General features: G+C 49.4%; 1 protein-coding gene across 3 annotated transcripts in view; it reads left to right on the top strand.

The window, feature by feature from the left end:
- The first annotated feature begins 4471 nt into the window (after positions 1-4471).
- The window catches only part of CREB5 (cAMP responsive element binding protein 5), a 439163-nt gene continuing 436924 nt past the window's right edge, over positions 4472-6710 (top strand). For all 3 annotated transcript variants that reach the window (XM_070787904.1, XM_019958835.2, XM_019958834.2), the window contains exon 1: positions 4472-4564. The gene's annotated coding sequence lies outside the window, so the exon portion shown is untranslated. The remainder of the gene's footprint in view (positions 4565-6710) is intronic.

The following is a 6710-nucleotide window of genomic DNA, read 5'->3' as shown; positions in this document are numbered from 1 at the left end:
ATTTGATCTCTGGTTCCTCTGCCTTTTCTAAAAGCAGCTTGAACATCTGGAAGTTCACGGTTCATGTATTGCTGAAGCCTGACTTGGAGAATTTTGAGCATCACTTTCCTAGCGTGTAAGAGGAGTGCAATTGTGCAGTAGTTTGGGCATTCTTAGGCATTACCTTTCTTTGGGATTGGAATGAAAACTGACCTTTTCCAGTCCTGTGGCCACTGCTGAGTTTTCCAAATTTGCTGGCATATTGAATGCAGCATTTTCACAGCATCATCTGTTAGGATTTGAAATAGCTCAACTGGAATTCCATCACCTCCACTAGCTTTGTTTGTAGTGATGCTTCCTAAGGCCCACTTGACTTCACATTCCAGGATGTCTGGCTCATGATGGTGTGTAATCACACCATCATGATTATCTGGGTCATGAAGATCTTTTTTGTACAGTTCTTCTGTGTATTCTTGCCACCTCTTCTTAATATCTTCTGCTTCTGTTAGGTCCCTACCATTTCTGTCCTTTATTGAGCCCATCTTTGCATGAAATGTTCCCTTGGTACCTCTAATTTTCTTGAAGAGATCTCTAGTCTTTCCCATTCTAATGTTTTCCTCTATTTCTTTGCACTGATCATTGAGGAAGGCTAGTAAATACTCACTTCTCTGACCTCTGTGCTACCCCTACTGACCCAGCTGCCCAGGCCTCATTCTTGAACTGCCCTATGATCCAGCAACTAAGGGGTTAATCTCTGGTCTAACAGGCATCTCATCTATTCTCATTGGTCAGTGTAGGTGCCGAGCCAGCTTTTCATAGGTTCAATGAATGCGGGGATGTGGTGCCTTATGGGCAAAACTGTGCCCTGCCTGTGCCCCTACCCTTGGAGGTTGTGGGGGAGAACCCTGGGTGGGTAGTACCTCAGCTAATTTACCTTGACTCTAGTGTAAGTCAAGGTAAGGTCTAGTGTAAGGGTCCTTGTCTCCACACATCTCCCAGGCCATGATGGGTGGAGTCCTAGTGGGTGAAGTGGCATTCTTGGAGGTGGTGTTGGCACCCCAGCAGGCGATTGCCACAGGTTATGGCTGTTACCAGTGGAGGCACCCCTAGAGATGCTCTTGCATGGCTGCTTCTGGGAACTGCAGCCTACATGGGACTTTGGCTCTGAGAGATCCTGAAAGAGACAGGGTGAGCACAAGGCATGTAGAAATTTGAGTCCATAAACACAGGGGCTCTGTTGGCAGCTTTGACACAGGAGAGCCTGCTTGGTATAGACGGTGGATGCAGGGGCTAGTGTGGGGCTGGGAAAAGTGTGGGGAAACAGGGTGTCCTTTCGTTTGTTTGGTCAAGTTTGCCAAAATCACTAAATGTCTTCCTGTCATGGCATTAGTGGCATTATTTTCACTGATAAAAATGAGGGCAAATATTTATGTAGTATTTGTCCTATGCCAAACACAGTTCTCAACTCATTTGAGTTATTATAATTATCATCACCAGTCCCATTATATAGATGAGGAAACTAAGACCCAAAGATTAAAGTTCAAGTAGCAGAGCCACAGTCTCAACTCTGCCAGCCTGACACTAAGAGTCCACACTTATAAACACTACCTCTCTTCTTCAGTTTACACTAAAAATAATTGTGTGTGTGTGTGTGTATGACTTACTTGGTCACAGAGATCTATAATATATAGAAAACTGTAATACAATGGCTTAGAAACATTGTGAATGAAATTGCTATCAGTTCAACAGAAGCAGAGATATGAGTCAGCACCATGAACAATATTGCTGATGTGGAGAAATTATCTGCCCATTGAAATTCCAATTAACCTAATGATTATTAAATTATTGGATACAGCATTGGAAAAGTTCCACGTGTATTCCTGTGTCAACCATGGCTTGGAGGGGGGAGGCATTGTTTACCTGGTAACAGCATATCAAACAAGAGGTCAGCAACAATTTTTAAAGACTGACAACTGATTTGAATAGTATTAGAAACGGATGAAATACTGCTTAAAACTTACATATATGCTTCTGGTTAGGGAATACTGGGAAGTAAATGTTTTAAATTTAGATGATGATTAATTACTTACAGGTTTTTAAATATTTTGGTTATCACCTCAGCTTTGCTTATTCAATTCTCCATTATGTACCTTTGAGCCACACCTATTAGCTGGGAAAAAAGATGAGCTCTCAGACTTAGTACTGCTTTGTCAAGCTGCATCCCTTTCCTGCCTCAGGTTTGCTCCTGATTTGGCTCACACTTTTTCTTTTGAGAGAGGAGGTAGATTTCTGCTTTACTGGTAAAGGATGTCCTCATAATTGAGTGGGAATGTGGGCAAGGTAGCTGTTGCTTCCTTCTGTCAACCCAAGTAATTGAGCTGTCATATTTAAAGTTTTATTGGTTAAGATTCAAGTTAGGACTGGAGCCCTTCTTTTGCAATTCCTTTAGGGCCACATGTGGAAGACAGCAAATAGGAAACTCAGTGATGAATTCTGAATAAGACTGTGAGAAATCCAAAGTCAGCAGTCCCTGTGGTCTCAAGAAACACTAAAGGAAAGAGTTAAACACTTAAAACCAGAAAGGAAACACAAAGCACTTCCATTTAGTGTATAAAAACCAGTTCAGAAGTATGTGACAATCCAGGCAAAGCATTACAATTTCTAGCCAGTCCAGTCACGATTCTCTGGCAAACTGCACAGTCATGGTTGTGATGCATTGGGATGAGAGGTGCTATATAAATGTCAAATGTTACATAAATGTCAGGAATGATTATTGTTTGTTGTGCGTGTGTTAGTTACTCAGTCGTGTCCGACTCTGTGACCCCACGGACTATAGCTCTCCAGATTCTTTCATTCATGGGATTTTCCAGGCAAGAAGACTGGAGTGGGTTGCCATTTCCTTCTCCCGGAGATCTTGCCAACCCAGGGATCGAACCTGGGTCTCACATATTGCAGGCAGACTCTTTATCTCTGAGCCACCAGGGAAGCTCAATTGTTTGTTAACAGGGGCTAAACTGTTCCTAAGCAAAGCTCCAATCTTTAGCAAAGGTTCTAACCCACAATAACCCATGAGAAGGGAAAACAACCTTGGTTCTAGAAAAGAGCCCAGTTGGGATCTGAGGTTTGAAAACAGGGGTTGGGATGGTGCCAGTGCCACCACTTACTCAAGCAGCTTCAGGCAAGCTACCTAACCTTCTGGAGTTTGCCTTAGCTCAATGGCAACCCACTCCAGTACTCTTGCCTGGAGAATCCCAGGGATGGGGGAGCCTGGTTGGCTTCCATCTATGGGATGGCACAGAGTCGGACACGACTGAAGCGACTTAGCAGCAGCACCTGTAAAATAGGGATAATGACAACGCTCACCCTCCTTGTGCTGCTTGTTGTGAGAATCAAGGGAGTTCCACGTAGGTGTGAAGGCTTTGTACAATGTGAGCTGCTGCACGGATGACAGTGGTGGTCTGGGATGGCTAGGATCCGCTGGAAATTACTCTATGCCTTCTCTTTGAGTCTGGCTCACTGAGAGAACATCTGAATGGAAGTCAAGCTGAGGGATAGTGATGGTGAGGGTGTCTTGGCTGATGCTGAAAGCTCCAGGCTCCTTCTTTCACGGAGCTGTGGGGAAGACACTGCAGACCAGGGGCTCTTTCCCTACCTTTGGCTCCTGCTGTACCACTTGTCAGCCGGGGAGCTTGGGCAAGTTACAGACGAGGCTCTGGAAGTGATCGCCAACGGCCCTTCCGGCTCTGACGCTGAGTCTAAATCAGGCTCATCACTTGGCTCCAGCCGTGATACACCTTTCCCTTCCAGGAGCAACTCTTTTTCCAGCTCTCAGACTCGAGAAGCAGGGGTCTTGGAAAGGGTGGGGGCAGTGTATTCCACATGAGTGTGCACAATAAAGAAGTTATTCCCTTGGAAGTGAGCTGGAGAGGGGCGGGGGCGGGAGGTGAAAAGGGGTGTCCACTGAGTGCTCTGAAAAGCCAGGATGCAGGGAACACTGTAATGAGGTCACGACTGTCGCAGCAAAACGGAGCTGGACATCTGCTGGTGGGGGCAGGGGGAGCCTCCCGCATTTCTGTTCGGAGAAAGTCTCTTCCCTGCACTCTTCGGCACCCCTCCCCACCTCGCCCCATCCCCACACCTTTTAAATGCTACCAGGCCCTACTCACGGGAGAGCCCGTGTCCTTGCCTCCTCCGTGGTCCTTTCTGAAACCTTGAGGATTGTTTCCAAGCTGACTCACACTACTAATGTCAGGGAGCCGTGTCACACGGCGCTGGGCTCTGCAAGCTGTTGCTTGCGCGGTCGCCGCTGCCGCCGCCGCTTCCCCGCGGGTGCACCAGGGTCCGCTCGTGGGGCGGGGGCGGGGCGGGGCCGGGGCGGAGCCCGCCCCCTCGGCGCGACGGCCCCGCCCCTCCCTTCCTCCCTCCCTCCCCCACGGACCGCAATGATTTAGAAGTTCAGGAATCCCACGTGACGTCACCGGGGGGGTGATGTAATGCACTCTAAATAGAATGTATTGTAATCTTTGCTCAGTCCAACGTGGTCCCTTCACCCGGGCTCCGCTCTTGCCTTCTCCACACTTGTTTGGTAAGTTCCTAAAAATACGGCTAGGCCACTTCTGGGGCTTTTGCATTTAGTCACTTTTGTTGCACTTGCCGCGGGAACCGTCTCGAGAGCGTACTTGTTTGCAGGGGTGGTTCTCGGCAGCAGCCGCGAGGTTACTTGGTCCAGTGGGCAGGTCGCAGGGCAAGGAGTAGGGAAGATGCGATGCATTTTCTTTTTGGAGGATGATCTGTGTTTGTAAACACTTTGACGGACCAGAGGGAAGTCAGGCCCCAAATACTGGTGGACTGTGGAATCAGCCGTGTCCTGAGGCTACCCCAGAGACCCCACGCCGTGTCCGTCCCGGAGCGCGTCTTGGTGGCCGCCGCGCCGTGCGACTGGAGGGATGCTAACGTGGAGCGAGCGCCGTGTCCGCCCCGGCGTGCGTGCGTGTGTAGGAGCGCGCGTGTGTTTCCCTGACACGGGGAACAGTTATGAATCGGGGGTGTGTGTTTGCCTCCAGAGACCTGGCAAGGTGCGGAACCCTTCAGAAGTGCGGTCAAGCGGCGGCAGAGGCGGCAGCAGCGGAGACGGCGAGACAGGAACCTCCCCCCCGCGTCCCCAACTTCCCGGTGATGCGGCGGAATCCCCGGAGAAAGTTTGCAAACTTCCAGCGGGCGCGGCGAGGACGCCGGGTCACCTAGGGGGCGGACCGGCGGGCGCACTGGGGGCTAGCTTCCTCCCGGGCCCCAAGCCTGCTGCTGCCACCTCTTGCAGGGCTGCCCACCGCAGGTGGTGGGCGCGCGCGCCGGGGAATGAGGGGGCATCGCTCTCGGGGGGCACTTGCCTTTCACTGCAGGCGTGGAATGCTCGACAGTGGCGAGGCTCTCCTTGTCTTCACTCCTACAGCCACCTCCTGCCTCTGTCCGGTTCTCACTGGCATCATTACCTCTTCCCCGCCGCTGCCCCAAATGACAGCTCCCGCCTTCGACGCGGCTGTAGTTCTCAGAACACCGCGGCGGAGCCTTCCTCGCCACCAGATTCTACACGGAATAGCTCAAAACTTTTCACGACGTTCTTAGAGGGGCAAGACTCGCGAAGGAACCAAGGAGATGTTTTTCCTGGCGGCTGCATCCCTCTTTTCCTTTGCCATAGATTTATTTCGGGGGTGGGGGGTGAGTATCTGGTAGATAAAGATCTTGTCCACCCCAACTTTCCCTGAACAAGTGCCGCCCCCACTTGAGACTTGTTCAAGGCCGGGAACTGAAGTGGGCTACTTGTATATTTCGTTGTCAGAGTCTACAGAGGGTTTGGTTTTTATTTTTCCCTCCTTCTCTGACATGTGTCAAGGAATAAAGGCTGGATACAGGTCCATTACGTCATTCTGCAGACCAATAAGTGTTTGATTAACAGCTTCAGATACTCAAGGGTTGGGGGCCTTAGAAGTGCTGACAAGGCAAGGCTTTCCATCCCCAACCCCCAACATACTTGTACAATCGCTGATTCCCTGAGCATCGTTATTGCCCTCTCCTCCCGGATCCCTCCTTCTCCACCCGCTCAACCGCCCACACCGTTATCACTCTGGCCCCGCCTCCGCCTTTGACTGCTTTCCCTGGGGCGATCACAGTCCCTGGAGTGTGGGTAAGAGCTTCTGGTGGCCCAGGGAGCGCAGTACCTGATCGACGCACACACAATCTGCTCTTTTCTATTATTTAAGAAAGGCACCAGTGAACCCTCTTCTCCAGGGCAAACTGCTGAACTCTGATAGAAAAGGCGTCTCAGGAAATGTTTAGAGACACTCTGATAGTACTGTGTCCCTGTGGTGACTTAGGAAAACAACACACTCATTGCAAGCAAAGTTCTTAACTTTACAGAGCGCATTCCTCAGACAGACCGGTTATCCGAAGAGGGATGGCTGAGAATGCCGACTAAATCAAATTTAGCTGGAAGGCTCGAGATTAAACGTTTTATTTCCAAAGTGAGGGAATGTAAGTCGTTGAACTCAAAATATCTTACAATAAAGTGGTGCATGTGTTACTTTTTTTCTCTTAACATTAACTTTCTGTATTTCAATAGAAAGTTAAATACATAAGTCATTGAATTGAGTCAGAATCCCCGTAACTGGCAGTTGAATAAAAATACTGTATATGACATGTTTAAGGGATAAAAGTAAAAAGAACTCCGGGTGGGG

The sequence above is a fragment of the Bos indicus genome, chromosome 4 (genome assembly GCF_029378745.1).
Source record: "Bos indicus isolate NIAB-ARS_2022 breed Sahiwal x Tharparkar chromosome 4, NIAB-ARS_B.indTharparkar_mat_pri_1.0, whole genome shotgun sequence".
NCBI classification, from domain to species: domain Eukaryota; kingdom Metazoa; phylum Chordata; class Mammalia; order Artiodactyla; family Bovidae; genus Bos; species Bos indicus.
Note: the sequence above shows the minus strand (reverse complement) of the source record. Positions and strands in the feature narration are given on the sequence as shown.